This window comes from Nycticebus coucang, chromosome 3 (genome assembly GCF_027406575.1).
Source record: "Nycticebus coucang isolate mNycCou1 chromosome 3, mNycCou1.pri, whole genome shotgun sequence".
Classification (NCBI taxonomy): Eukaryota; Metazoa; Chordata; class Mammalia; order Primates; family Lorisidae; genus Nycticebus; species Nycticebus coucang.
In genome coordinates, this window is record NC_069782.1 from 88,060,274 (window position 1) to 88,073,695 (window position 13,422).

At 41.1% G+C, this 13,422-nt stretch overlaps 1 pseudogene; it reads right to left on the reverse strand.

Annotated features, from left to right (window-relative positions):
* Window positions 1-10,543: 10,543 nt before the first annotated feature.
* On the reverse strand, window positions 10,544-10,615 carry LOC128582965 (uncharacterized; annotated as a pseudogene).
* Window positions 10,616-13,422: the final 2,807 nt, after the last annotated feature.

A 13,422-nucleotide genomic window follows, 5' to 3' on the forward strand; every position in this document is an offset into this window, starting at 1 on the left:
CAGGGGGAGGACCGTAGCTTTACCGGGGCCACCTCTGCACCGATGGACTTTGGGCAGCTCAGCTCGCCCCGCCCCAGTTTCTTTGGGGTCAGGGAAGCTAAGTCTAGGCTCTCAGCTCTCAGCCTTCTACCTCCATGGAGCCACAAATCTTTGAGTGCTGTCCAAAGCTGTGGCTTCCAAACCCTCTGTTCATTGATGTTGTCTCATTTGCGTTCCTCCTTTCTTAGCATGGTCCCTAGAGCCTCTGCCTGGGATTCTGCTTGTTAAACTTGGAGGCCCCAAGATCCTGCTTCAGACCTCCTATTAGGAGACAGGTCCCGGGATCACGGGTGTTCAATTTTGACCACGTCTCTCTCATGAACAGAATAGACTGAGAACATCACAGTTAAGACTTTCCGTGAGCCCGGCTCCCACCACCCCCAAAACCTCTCCATCCTTTTCTCTCCTATTGTCTGTGGCAGTTTCCGGGTAAAGGGTTTGTGATTTGGGGGGACACATATTTGATTCCCGAAGACTTACTGTCCTCATTACCATGTGCAAGCCCTCCAGTAAAGAAGCCTGCATAACTTTGTTAGACCCAGCATTTCCCCCAATTGTTTGACAGGAAACCCTGGTCCCCCTGTTTAACATCAGGTTCCATCAAACCCAGCACACCTTCAGAAAGGCCACCCTGTCCACCTTCAGCCCTGACCTGATTGTTCCCCTGGCCTCCCACACACCATGCACTTTATACTGCACCCCAAGCTCCCAGGAAGGCTTCCCGATCTCTGCAGCACACTCAGCCTGTAGCTTCAAACAACCCTCTCTTCTTCTTCTTCTCTTTTTTTTTTTTTTGTTAAGCAGGCCCGGGCCAGGTTCAAACCTGCTACCCCCAGTGCACAGGGCCCACACTCTAACCACTGAGCTACAGGTTCCACCCAATCCTCCTTTCTATGCCAGTTTTAGTCACATACTGGATGCTCCAGTTCTAGCCACCTTAACATAAAACCTCTTCCCTCAAGGAGAGGGAAAGGCACAGGCCCTCCTGGGCAACACCTCCAAGGGAGGGATAGGCAGTAAGACTCATTCCAATCCCCCCTCCCCTGAGTCCAGCCCATTCCATAGGCTGAGCCTCAGCAAGTTGGTCCTGGTCCCTTTCCAGGTCAACTTCTCATCTATCAACACTGCCAAACACAGACCACTCATTCATTGTCACTGCTCTAGGTGCATCTCCAGAGACATCCTCAGAGTGGACAAAACATCATTGCATCTAAAGGCAGGGGCCACCTGGATTTTCATTCTCCATCCTTTTAGCCCAGTGTGGTTTCTAGACTTTTGGATTTCAAGCGCATGTACGCAAACCATGCCTCTGCCCATATGGAAAGCCAAATAAGATCCTCAACTTTTCATTTTCCCAAGGGGGCCAAAAATTAAAATATTATCTGATCTGGAGTAGTTCTTGTCTATAATCCCAGCACTCTTAAATGCTGAGGTGGGAGGATTGCTTGAGCTCAGGAATTGAAGACCAGCCTGAGCAAAAGTGAGACCCCTTCTCTACTAAAAATAGAAAAATTAGCTGGGCATCATGGTGTACACCCGTAATTCCAGCTACTCAGGAGGCTGAGGCAGGAGGATCACTTGAGTCCAGGAGACTGATTGATTGAGTCCAGTAGATGCCATTGCATTCTAAAAAGAAAAAAAAAATTAATCTTATCTGTACTTCAGTTTTCTCAAAGTGTGGTTCTTGGAGCCTTTGAATAAGAATCACTCATCGGGAGGGGGGTGGGACCTTGGTGTGTGTCACACTTTATGGGGGCAAGACATGATTGCAAGAGGGACTTTACCTAACAATTGCAATGAGTGTAACCTGGCTTATTGTACCCTCAATGAATCCCCAACAATAAAAAAAAAAAAAAAAGAATCACTCATCATAGTGATTCTTACTCCAGTGTAAAAAGGTACAATACAATTTTTAACATCAATATTTTTATTTTAATATCAAAACATATAAAAGAAATAGAATTTCAGAATGTAGAAAAGTCTCCTGAATTAATACATTTAACTTTATTGTGTAAATAAAATGAAAACCTTGCCACAAACCAACATATGTCTTTGAGCCACGGTTTGGGAAACAAGCAGATATGAGCACCTGCTCTGAGCACAGACCATGCTGGGAACCGTATTGTGATTGTAATACCAAGGCAGAGGGGCAGTTATGGCCTTTCAGTACACGTTCTTCATATTTCATGTAATACAAAGACCTGATTTTTATTTTTTTATTTTATTTTATTTTATTTTTGGCTTTTGCCCACTTTTTTTTTTTTTTTATTGTTGGGGATTCATTGAGGGTACAATAAGCCAGGTTACACTCATTGCAATTGTTGGGTAAAGTCCCTCTTGCAATCATGTCTTGCCCCCATAAAGTGTGACACACACCAAGGCCCCACCCACCTCCCTCCTTCCCTCTTTCTGTTTTCCCCCCATAACCATAATTGTCATTAATTGTCCTCATATCAAAATTGAGTACATAGGATTCATGCTTCTCCATTCTTGTGATGCTTTACTAAGAATAATGTCTTCCACGTCCATCCAGGTTAATACGAAGGATGTAAAGTCTCCATTTTTTTTAATGGCTGAATAGTATTCCATGGTATACATATACCACAGCTTGTTAATCCATTCCTGGGTTGGTGGGCATTTAGGCTGTTTCCACATTTTGGCGATTGTAAATTGAGCTGCAATAAACAGTCTAGTACAAGTGTCCTTATGATAAAAGGATTTCTTTCCTTCTGGGTAGATGCCCAGTAATGGGATTGCAGGATCAAATGGGAGGTCTAGCTTGAGTGCTTTGAGGTTTCTCCATACTTCCTTCCAGAAAGGTTGTACTAGTTTGCAGTCCCACCAGCAGTGTAAAAGTGTTCCCTTCTCTCCACATCCACACCAGCATCTACAGTTTTGAGATTTTGTGATGTGGGCCATTCTCACTGGGGTTAGATGATATCTCAGGGTTGTTTTGATTTGCATTTCTCTAATATATAGAGATGATGAACATTTTTTCATGTGTTTGTTAGCCATTAGTCTGTCGTCTTTAGAGAAAGTTCTATTCATGTCTCTTGCCATTGATATAAGGGATTGTTGGCTTTTTTCATGTGGATTAATTTGAGTTCTCTATAGATCATAGTTATCAAGCTTTTGTCTGATTGAAAATATGCAAATATCCTTTCCCATTGTGTAGGTTGTCTCTTTGCTTTGGTTATTGTCTCCTTAGCTGTACAGAAGCTTTTCAGTTTAATGAAGTCCCATTTGTTTATTTTTGTTGTTGTTGCAATTGCCATGGCAGTCTTCTTCATGAAGTCTTTCCCCAGGCCAATATCTTCCAGTGTTTTTCCTATGCTTTCTTGGAGGATTTTTATTGTTTCATGCCTTAAATTTAAGTCCTTTATCCATCTTGAATCAATTTTTGTGAGTGGGGAAAGGTGTGAGTCCAGTTTCAGTCTTTTACATGTAGACATCCAGTTCTCCCAACACCATTTATTGAATAGGGAGTCTTTCCCCCAAGGTATGTTCTTGTTTGGTTTATCAAAGATTAGGTGGTTGTAAAATGTTAGTTTCATTTCTTGGTTTTCAATTCGATTCCAAGTGTCTATGTCTCTGTTTTTGCGCCAGTACCATGCTGTCTTGAGCACTATGGCTTTGTAGTACAGACTAAAATCTGGTATGCTGCTGCCCCCAGCTTTATTTTTGTTACAGAGAACTGCCTTAGCTATATGGGGTTTTTTCCAGTTCCATACAAAACGCAGAATCATTTTTTCCAAATCTTGAAAGTACGATGTTGGTATTTTGATAGGAATGGCATTGAATAGGTAGATTGCTTTGGGAAGTATAGACATTTTAACAATGTTGATTCTTCCCATCCATGAGCATGGTATGTTCTTCCATTTGTTAATATCCTCTGCTATTTCCTTTCTGAGGATTTCATAGTTTTCTTTATAGAGGTCCTTCACCTCCTTCGTAAGGTATATTCCTAGGTATTTCATTTTCTTTGAGACTATGGTGAAGGGAGTTGTGTCCTTAATTAGCTTCTCATCCTGACTATTATTGGTGTATACAAAGGCTACTGACTTGTGGACATTGATTTTATATCCTGAAACATTACTGTATTTTTTGATGACTTCTAGGAGTCTTGTGGTTGAGTCTTTGGGGTTCTCTAAGTAAGAGATCATGTCGTCAGCAAAGAGGGAGAGTTTGACCTCCTCTGCTCCCGTTTGGATTCCCTTTATTTCCTTGTCTTGCCTAATTGTATTGGCTAGAACTTCCAGCACACGTTGAATAGTAAAGGTGATAGAGGACAACCTTGTCTGGTTCCAGTTCTAAGAGGAAAAGCTTTCAGTTTTACTCCATTCAGTAAAATATTGGCTGTGGGTTTGTCATAGATAGCTTCAATCAGTTTTAGAAATGTGCCACCTATGCCTATACTCTTCAATGTTCTAATTAGAAAAGGATGCTGGATTTTATCAAATGCTTTTTCTGCATCTATTGAGAGGATCATGTGATCTTTATTTTTGCCTCTGTTAATATGGTGGACAACGTTTATAGACTTGCGTATGTTAAACCAGCCTTGCATCCCTGGGATGAAGCCTACTTGATCATGATGAATGACTTTTTTGATGATAAGCTGTAATCTATTGGCTAGGATTTTGTTGAGAATTTTTGCGTCTATGTTCATGAGTGAGATTTGTCTGAAATTCTCCTTTTTGTTTGGGTCTTTTCCTGGTTTTGGTATCAGGGTGATGTTTGCTTCATAGAATGTGTTGGGGAAGATTCCTTCTTCCTCAATTTTTTGGAATAATTTCTGCAGTACAGGAATAAGCTCTTCCTTGAAGGTTTGATAGAATTCTGGAGTGAGGCCATCTGGACCAGGGCATTTTTTGGTTGGAAGATTTTTTATTGTTTCTTTGATCTCAGGGCTTGAAATTGGTCTGTTCAGGAGCTCTATTTGTTCCTGGCTGAGTCTAGGGAGAGGGTGTGATTCCAAATATTGATCCATTTCTTTCACATTGTCAAATTTCTGGGCATAGAGTTTCTGGTAGTATTCAGAGATGATCTCTTGTATCTCTGTGGGATCAGTTGTTATTTCCCCTTTATCATTTCTGATTGAGGTTACTAGAGATTTTACTTTTCTATTCCTCGTTAGTCTGGCCAATGGTTTATCTATTTTATTTATTTTTTCAAAAAACCAACTCCTTGTTTCATTAATTTTCTGAATGATTCTTTTGTTTTCAATGTCATTGATCTCTGATTTGATTTTGGATATTTCTTTTCTTTTACTGAGTTTAGGCTTAGATTGTTCTTCTTTTTCCAATTCCATAAGATCTCTTGTGAGATTGTTGATGTGCTCTCTTTCTGTTTTGCGAATGCAGGCATCTAAAGCGATGAATTTCCCTCTCAAAACTGCTTTTGCAGCATCCCACAGTTTTTGGTAGCTTGTGTCTTCATTGTTGTTATGCTCAAGGAAGTTAATGATTTCCTGTTTTATTTCTTCCTTCACCCATCTGTTATTCAACAGAAGATTGTTTAGTTTCCATGCCTTTGGGTGGGGTCAACCATTTTTGTTAGAGTTGAGTCCCACCTTTAGTGCCTTATGATCTGAGAAGATACAAGGTAAAATTTCAATTCTTTTGATTCTGTTGATAATTGTTTTGTGTCCCAGGATATGATCAATTTTGGAGAATGTTCCATGGGGTGATGAGAAGAATGTATATTCCTTATCTTTGGGATGGAGTGTTCTATATGCGTCTATCAAGCACAGTTGTTCTAGGGTCTCATTTAAGTCTCTTATATCCTTGTTTTTTTTTTTTATTTTTATTTTTTGCAGTTTTTGGCCGGGGCTGGGTTTGAACCCACCACCTCCAGCATATGGGGCCAGCGCCCTACTCCTTTGAGCCACAGGCGCCGCCCCCTTGTTTAATTTCTGTTTAGAGGATCTGTCCAGCTCTGTAAGAGGAGTGTTAAGGTCCCCTGTTATTATGGTATTATCAGATATCATATTGCTCAGACTGAGTAAGGTCTGTTTCAAGAATCTGGGAGCATTTAAATTGGGTGCATAGATATTTAGAATTGAAATGTCTTCTTGTTGTATTTTTCCCTTGACCAATATAAAGTGACCATCTTTGTCTTTTTTGACTTTAGTTGCTTTAAATCCACATGTATCTGAAAATAAGATTGCAACTCCTCTTTTCTTCTGAATTCCATTTGCCTGAAAAATTGTCTTCCAACCCTTGACTTGGAGCTTTAATTTGTCTTTTGAAGCCAGGTGTGTTTCTTGCAGACAGCAAATGGATGGCTTGTGTTTTTTAATGCAGTCAACCAATCTATGTCTCTTCAGTGGGGAATTCAAGCCATTAACATTTATGGAGATAATTGATAAGTGTGGTAGTATTCTATTCGTCTTATTTTGTAAGAGTCCATTGCTTAGTTTTATCTTTTGCATCAGTGTGGAGGTTTCGTTCTGTCCTTTAATTTCTGAGTTCTTACTTTGCTGCTGATCCATTGTGGTGGTCAGTGTGCAGAACAGGTTGAAGTATTTCCTGTAGAGTTGGTCTTGTTGTGGCAAATTTCCTCAATGTTTGTATATCCGTAAATGATTTGATTTCTCCGTCAATTTTGAAGCTTAGCTTAGCAGGGTACAGAATTCTGGGCTGAAAATTGTTCTGTTTAAGTAGATTAAAGGTAGATGACCATTGTCTTCTTGCTTGGAAAGTTTCATTAGAGAAGTCTGCGGTCACTCTGATGGATTTGCCCCTGTAGGTCAACTGGCGCTTACTCCTGGCAACTTGCAGAATCGTTTCTTTTGTCTTGACTTTGGACAGGTTCATCACAATGTGTCTTGGAGAAGCTCGGTTAGAGTTGAGGCGACCTGGGGTCCGATAGCCCTCTGAAAGCAGTGTGTCAGAATCTTTGGTGATATTTGGGAAATTTTCTTTTATAATATTCTCTAGTATGGCTTCCATTCCTCTGGGGCATTCTTCTTCCCCTTCTGGAATTCCTATAACTCGTATCTTGGAACGCTTCATAAAGTCCCATCATTCTGACAGTGAATGTTCTGCTTTCTCTCTCTTCTTTTTACCTCTTTTACTATCTGAGTTATCTCAAAAACTTTGTCTTCTACCTCTGAAATTCTTTCTTCTGCATGGTCTAACCTGTTGCTGATACTTTCCATTGTATCTTAAGTTCCCTGATTGACTGTTTCATTTCCTTCAGCTCTGCTATATCCTTTTTATATTCTTCATATCGTTGATCTCTGATTTGATTCTGTTTTTGGATTTCCTTTTGGTTATTTTCCACTTTATTAGCAGTTTCCTTCATTGTTTCCATCATTTCTTTCATTGTTTTCAACATGTGTATTCTAAATTCCCTTTCTGTCATTCCTAACATTTCTGTATAGGTGGAATCCTCTGCAGTAGCTACCTCATGGTCCCTTGGCGGTGTTGTTCTGGACTGGTTCTTCATGTTGCCTGGAGTTTTCTGCTGATTCTTCCTCATGGGTGATTTCTTTTATCTGTTTCCTTGCCCTAATTTTCCTTTCACTTCCTGTTGCTCTTTAAGTTCTCGTGCCTGTGGACTAAGGGTTACAGGACCAGAAGGATGAAAAGGTTTAAGAGCAAAAAAGGGATGAAAGAAAGGAGGACCGAGTGATAAGGAAAAAAAAAGAAAAATAGAGAAAGGAGAGGGGGTGGGTAAAAGGAATATTGACAAAAAGAAGAGAGGCACAGAAAGAGGGAGACAGAGCAATATAGGTGTTCAGTAGGGTACTTTGACACAATCTTAAAAAAAAAACCACCTTCTGGGGGTGCCCAGTTGGGTGGTTCCCTTGAGGTCAGCAGCTCTTTGCTAACCTGATCAGACACAGTACCCCACCTCCACCAAGTAGAGAGGAAAGACAAAAATGCTATAAATCAAACCAAAACAAGCAAACAGAAAACTTTATGGGATAAAATTGGCTGGAAAGAACAAATAATAGCGGTAGAAACACTAACAAAAATGAAGTTCTAATTATTGAAATAGGCAGCAATGGGAAATTATAATTAAACTAGAAAAGTTGAGAAAGAAAAAGGATCTGTATGGAAAACGTTGAACTTAAAAAACAAAACAACAATCCACAACATCAAAATAAACAAAAAAAAACAACAAAACCGAAAAAAAAAAAACACAACCAAAAACAAAGCAGTATGTATATGTTATTGAATATTGTCTGGGCCACACGTGGTCTTCTGGGGTATGAGATGTTAATCACAGTTCTGATACGACTGGAGGCTGCTAGTTTCTCAAACCCCAGCAGGTAGACACCCTAAATCTCTCTTCAGCCTACTTAAAAGCACTTTGAACTTGTTCACTTACTGAGCAGAAGCTTCCTCAGGGAAGTACTTGTCGCTGGAATCACTGCTGAAGTGGCTATCCACTTACCCTGTGTGTCAAAACTGGTCTCCCTCTGCCCCCGAGGGTTAGGGCTGCAAGGCAGCTCAGACCCCGCCCTTAGGCTACTTGGTCGCTGGGTTACCAGCTCCCACCCAATTCCAGCTCTGCGACCCTGAGGGCGGAGCTTGCCGGGGCAGATCGCTCACAATGTCTGCCTGTGACCCAGAGCCAAACACTATTAGCTCCGTCTGGCTCAGCGGCTCAGACTGGGGCCCTAGACAAAGGCCAAAGTTCTCCGCACTCCCGCTCAGGCTCTCCCCAAGGCAGTTCAGCTGACAAGTCCAAAGACACCAAAACAGTTCACAAGTAAGGCCTTTCTGGTTTGCAGTCTCGCTGCTACTGAATTTACAGTTGCGGGTGGGTTTAGACGGATTGAATATACGCAACCACTTGCCAGTTTTCCACTGTTTTAGTCCTCCTCTTGGGGTCCAGAAGTCTCTCGCTGACTCCCTGTATCCTCTCAGTGGTGATGATAGGCAGATCCCACCAGCCAGAGATGCCTGGAGTCCTATATCCCCAGACTCACGGTGCCCAGATGCAAGGAAGCTGTTACTCGGCTCCAAAGACCTGATTTTTAAATGAAAGAGAGCTATCATTGCCATTACTTTCTCTTTTTTTTTAATTATTTATTTTTATTGTTAAGTCATAGCCATGTACATTAGTGCAAACAAGGGGTACAATGTGCTGGTTTCATATACAATCTGAAATATTCTCATCAAACTATTCAACGTAGCCTTCATGGCCATTGTCATTACTTTCTATACTCATTCCTCAAGGATTGAGGGTTTATGAACATTCAAGAAAACAATACTATCGCATGCTGCACACACAGTGTCTATTCTGTGGAGTGGATGTGTCTAGTGTCTGTGGGCAGCTATAGACAATGACCTTGGAGCAGCACAGTCAGGATGATGAAGGGTAGGGATCTGTGTGGCAGGGGGATAATGGGAAGATCTGGAAATGCCCTTTGAAAAATATGTATCCCAAGAAGGTCATGGCGTGGCCTTCATATCTCTGAAGGATTAGCTCAGGGAGCAGTGAGCTGCCTGATACTCTAAGACCTTGGAAAGAAGAGATAGTCTCTATAGGGAGAAGCATTAACTTGAAAGAGGAAAAAAGTTCTAGAAATTGGAGATGCCTAAATATAGAAAACGAGCTTCTTATTACTGAAAGCAGAGGCTGGACAGTCATTCGTCCAATAGCAGATGGCAAGCATTACTGTATTTAAATAAAAATGATGAAATTAAGTTAAAAAAATAAATTTTTGTTTATAATACTTGACATTGAACAAGTTGTTTGGAAAATTAAGTTTCTAAAACAGTCTTAAGGGGCAGCACCTGTGGTGCAGTAGGTAGGGCTGCCAGCCCCATATACCAAGGTTAGCAGGTTCGAACCTGGGCCCAGCCAAAGTACAACAAAAAATAGGCAGGCGTTCTGGCAGGCTCCTGTAGTCCCAGCTACTTGGGAGGCTGAGGCAAGAGAATCGCCTAAGCCCAAGAGCTGGAGGTTGCTGTGAGCTGACGCCATAGCACTCTACCGAGGGCGACAAAATGACACTCTGTCTCAAAAAAAAAAAAGATAAAAATAAAACAATCTTAAGAGGTAGATAAAGAATTAGTCTGACTTCAAGATTCAAGATGGCAGATTAAGGACACACAGTGAACAAAAAAACAAAATTGGCTGTCTTGGTGGAGTTCACACTGTAGAAATTTCATAGATTTTTATGTTACCCTTAAAACTCTGAAATAACTTGGGATAGGGTAAAATAAGGCAATACAAGAAAAAAAAGGCAATTATAAACTACAAGAAAAAAGGCAAGAAAAACAATAAGACAATTTAATTGTGATATACTCTTGATGACACCACAAACAATAGCTATGTTGTCATAAGAATGTAGACACTGGTTTTGATTTTTTGAAACAATCTATAGACAAATTATAAAAGCTTAGCAATGATTAAAGAATGAATGTAAATATTATCTTGACAATATAAAAATAAATGTGTAGCCAGTGGAATATTCATTTAAAAGTTGAGGAGATATAAAAAAAGATGGAGAAGAGAATGTTCTTGTCCTCATACAGGGCTGTTGAGAAATTGGACAGAATTAATTAAAATGATACAGATACTACACTTGATCTTAACCAAAAGGCCAAGAAGCGATGGACAGAGTTAATTAACAAATAGAATTATGTTATTTAAGTGCTCAAATATAATCAGTAGAAAACAGCTGATAGATGGATAGATGGATGGCTGGATGGATGGATGGCTGGATGGATGGATGGCTGGATGGACAGACAGAAGGATGGATGGATGGATAGATATATAGATAGACAGATAAAACAAAAAGGAAGAGACAAAGGAGGGAGTTTATGTGAACTAAATTCTCCTTTTTCATTGCTTAAAGTTGATGCTCCTTGGCGGTCTAGTGGTTAGGACTTGGCACTCTCATTCTTAAAATTGGTAAATCAAATGGATCCATAAGCATTCCTGAAACTCTAAAGTTTCAGAAGCTAACCCCCTAAATAAACATAAATAGAAGTGGTTAAAAGAGATCGCCTTGGGAAAGTGAATCAGGGTTAGGGAGGGTTGGACCAAGAAACTTGTTCCTCATCACAAACATATGTGTAGCATTTCTTTGGTTTTTTAAAAAATACAACGTAATGTATTATTTTCATGTGCTTTTATTTATTTATTTACTTAGTTATAAATATAAATACTTAAAGATAGGGTCTCACTCTGTCACTGGTCTCACTCTGGACAGTGGCTTCATTATAGCTCACTACAACTTCAAACTCCTGGGCTCAAGTGATCCTCCTACCTCAGCCTCCCAATTACACCTGGCTGATTTTTAATTTTTTTTGTGGAGATGAGGATCTCGCTGTATTGCTCAGGCTGGTCTCAAACTCCTGGCCTCAAATGATGCTCCCTCCTCAGCCTTCTAGAGTGATGGGCTCATGTTGTTTTTACATTTAGGAATGACTTTCTCCATAAATAGGTGAAGAAACCCCCCAGGGAGGTGAATTACCTTTCCTGAGGTCACAGCACTCTGAAGAGAAGGGACCCGGGGTAGACACCATCTCTCCTGACTCTAGCTGCTCTGAGCTGGGTGGGCTGCTGCACACAATCCTGAGAGTTCCCTCTCCCTGGCTTCTGAAATCGCTGTCCATTCAGGCTCCCTGCCTTGGTAACTGTTCCTTTCGCTGCCTGGCACGTCTCTCCCAACATCTCTCCATGGCATGTACCAGTTTTCATGCCCCAGCCCAACGTCAATTCCTCCATAATTGTGAGTCTTCGTTCTCTGTCTCTACTGTAGTGTTTATTTATGATCCCACCAGATCATAAAGACAGTAGAACCTCTGTAAGTTGACCACCCAAGGGACTGTAACAAACTGGTCAACATACGAAGGTGGTCAGCAGAGGGAACTAGGCCTACTGTCCTGATATGTACATGTGGTACATGTCCAGTCTATGAAAATCCGGTCAGCTTAAGGAGATGGTCAATGGAGGGAGGTGGTCAGCTATGGAGGTTCTACTGTATTTGTTTACCTACCTGTCCATCTTACGGTCTCATTTGCTAGACTGTGAACCCCTCAAGGCAGAGGTTTGCATCTGATTCAACCTTGTACCTCAGCTCTCACCCCAATGCCTGCCACTGGGCATTTAGAAGCATCTGGGGAATTTGGAAATGGGTGGGAGAGTGTGGCTCTGACGCTAAGATTCTGCTCTGGTGGCTCAAGGCCCCAAACACTGACCACAGGCCTGACAGCTGTGGATGCTGCTGTTCTACCATGTTTAAACTCATCCCTAAATAACTCTCCCCACTTCCCCCCCAACCACCCTTTTACAATATGCCACCCTCCTGTTTCCTTGTCTTTTCCCCTCATCCCAAGGTTTATCTACAAATCTCAGCACTCCCAAAAGGTATGTTTTAAGAGCCAAGTGGAGCCTTCCATCTGGATTGAATTAAAATCACTGACAGAGTTATGTCTCCGAGTCCACAGGGGCTGGAGGAAGGCTTTGGGAAGCGACCAAACCTTTCTTCTTTTAGAGGAAATAACTCAGAAGAAAAATAATGTGCTGGTAAGAGCTGTCAAAAGGGATAGACCTGGGGAGATGCATGAATTGAGCAAGTCTCTTGTTAGATGTGTTTCCATAGGCAGGTTTTCAAGTCTCTGGGCCTCTTTTCTCATTTGGATTGTAGGGGTAGTGATACATGCTTGGTGGTGGTGGAGATTAAATGGGATGACCGGTAAGGGAGTGTCCAGAGCAGCACTGGCTCCAAGTAGGTGCACAGTCTATGTGTGAGCCTTGTGTTCTCACTTGTTCTTTTTTAATTTTTCTCTATTTTTGTCCTTATTTTTTATCCCAACTATCCATCGGCATAGATTAAAAGACAAATTATTCTTTTGTTACCACATAACGCAGATTCCTACATTGTTTTGACTACTTGTTTTTCCCCCAGAGGCAACCGCTCTCAACTCCTTTTTTTTTTTTTTCCAGTTTTTGGCCAGGGCTGGGTTTGAACCCGCCACCTCCAGCATATGGGGCTGGTGCCCTACTTCTTTGAGCACAGCACCGCCCTCTCAACTCTTTTTTAAACAATTCTTTCAGTACTTACTTCCATATTTTGAAATAACTTGCTTGTAAAATACTTTTTATATTTCCATTTGATCCCTTACCAGGTGATTTCCTACCGTGGTTGATAACAGTCTGGTCTCTTTGATATAGCCCTGTCTCAACCTCACTTCTTCCCCCCAACTCTCTCTCAGACACACACACACTCTTCCTGTGCTCCCCCACCTTCCCATGATGGTTGTGTTGTAATTTTGGCTACAGCCATTTTCAGGATTCACATTTATTATGATTCTGTAAGTACTATTCAGAGCAGAGACATGAATACATGAATTACAACCATAGTTATTTTTTTTTTCCCTTCTGAATAGTATTATCCCCTCTGGAATGAATAAT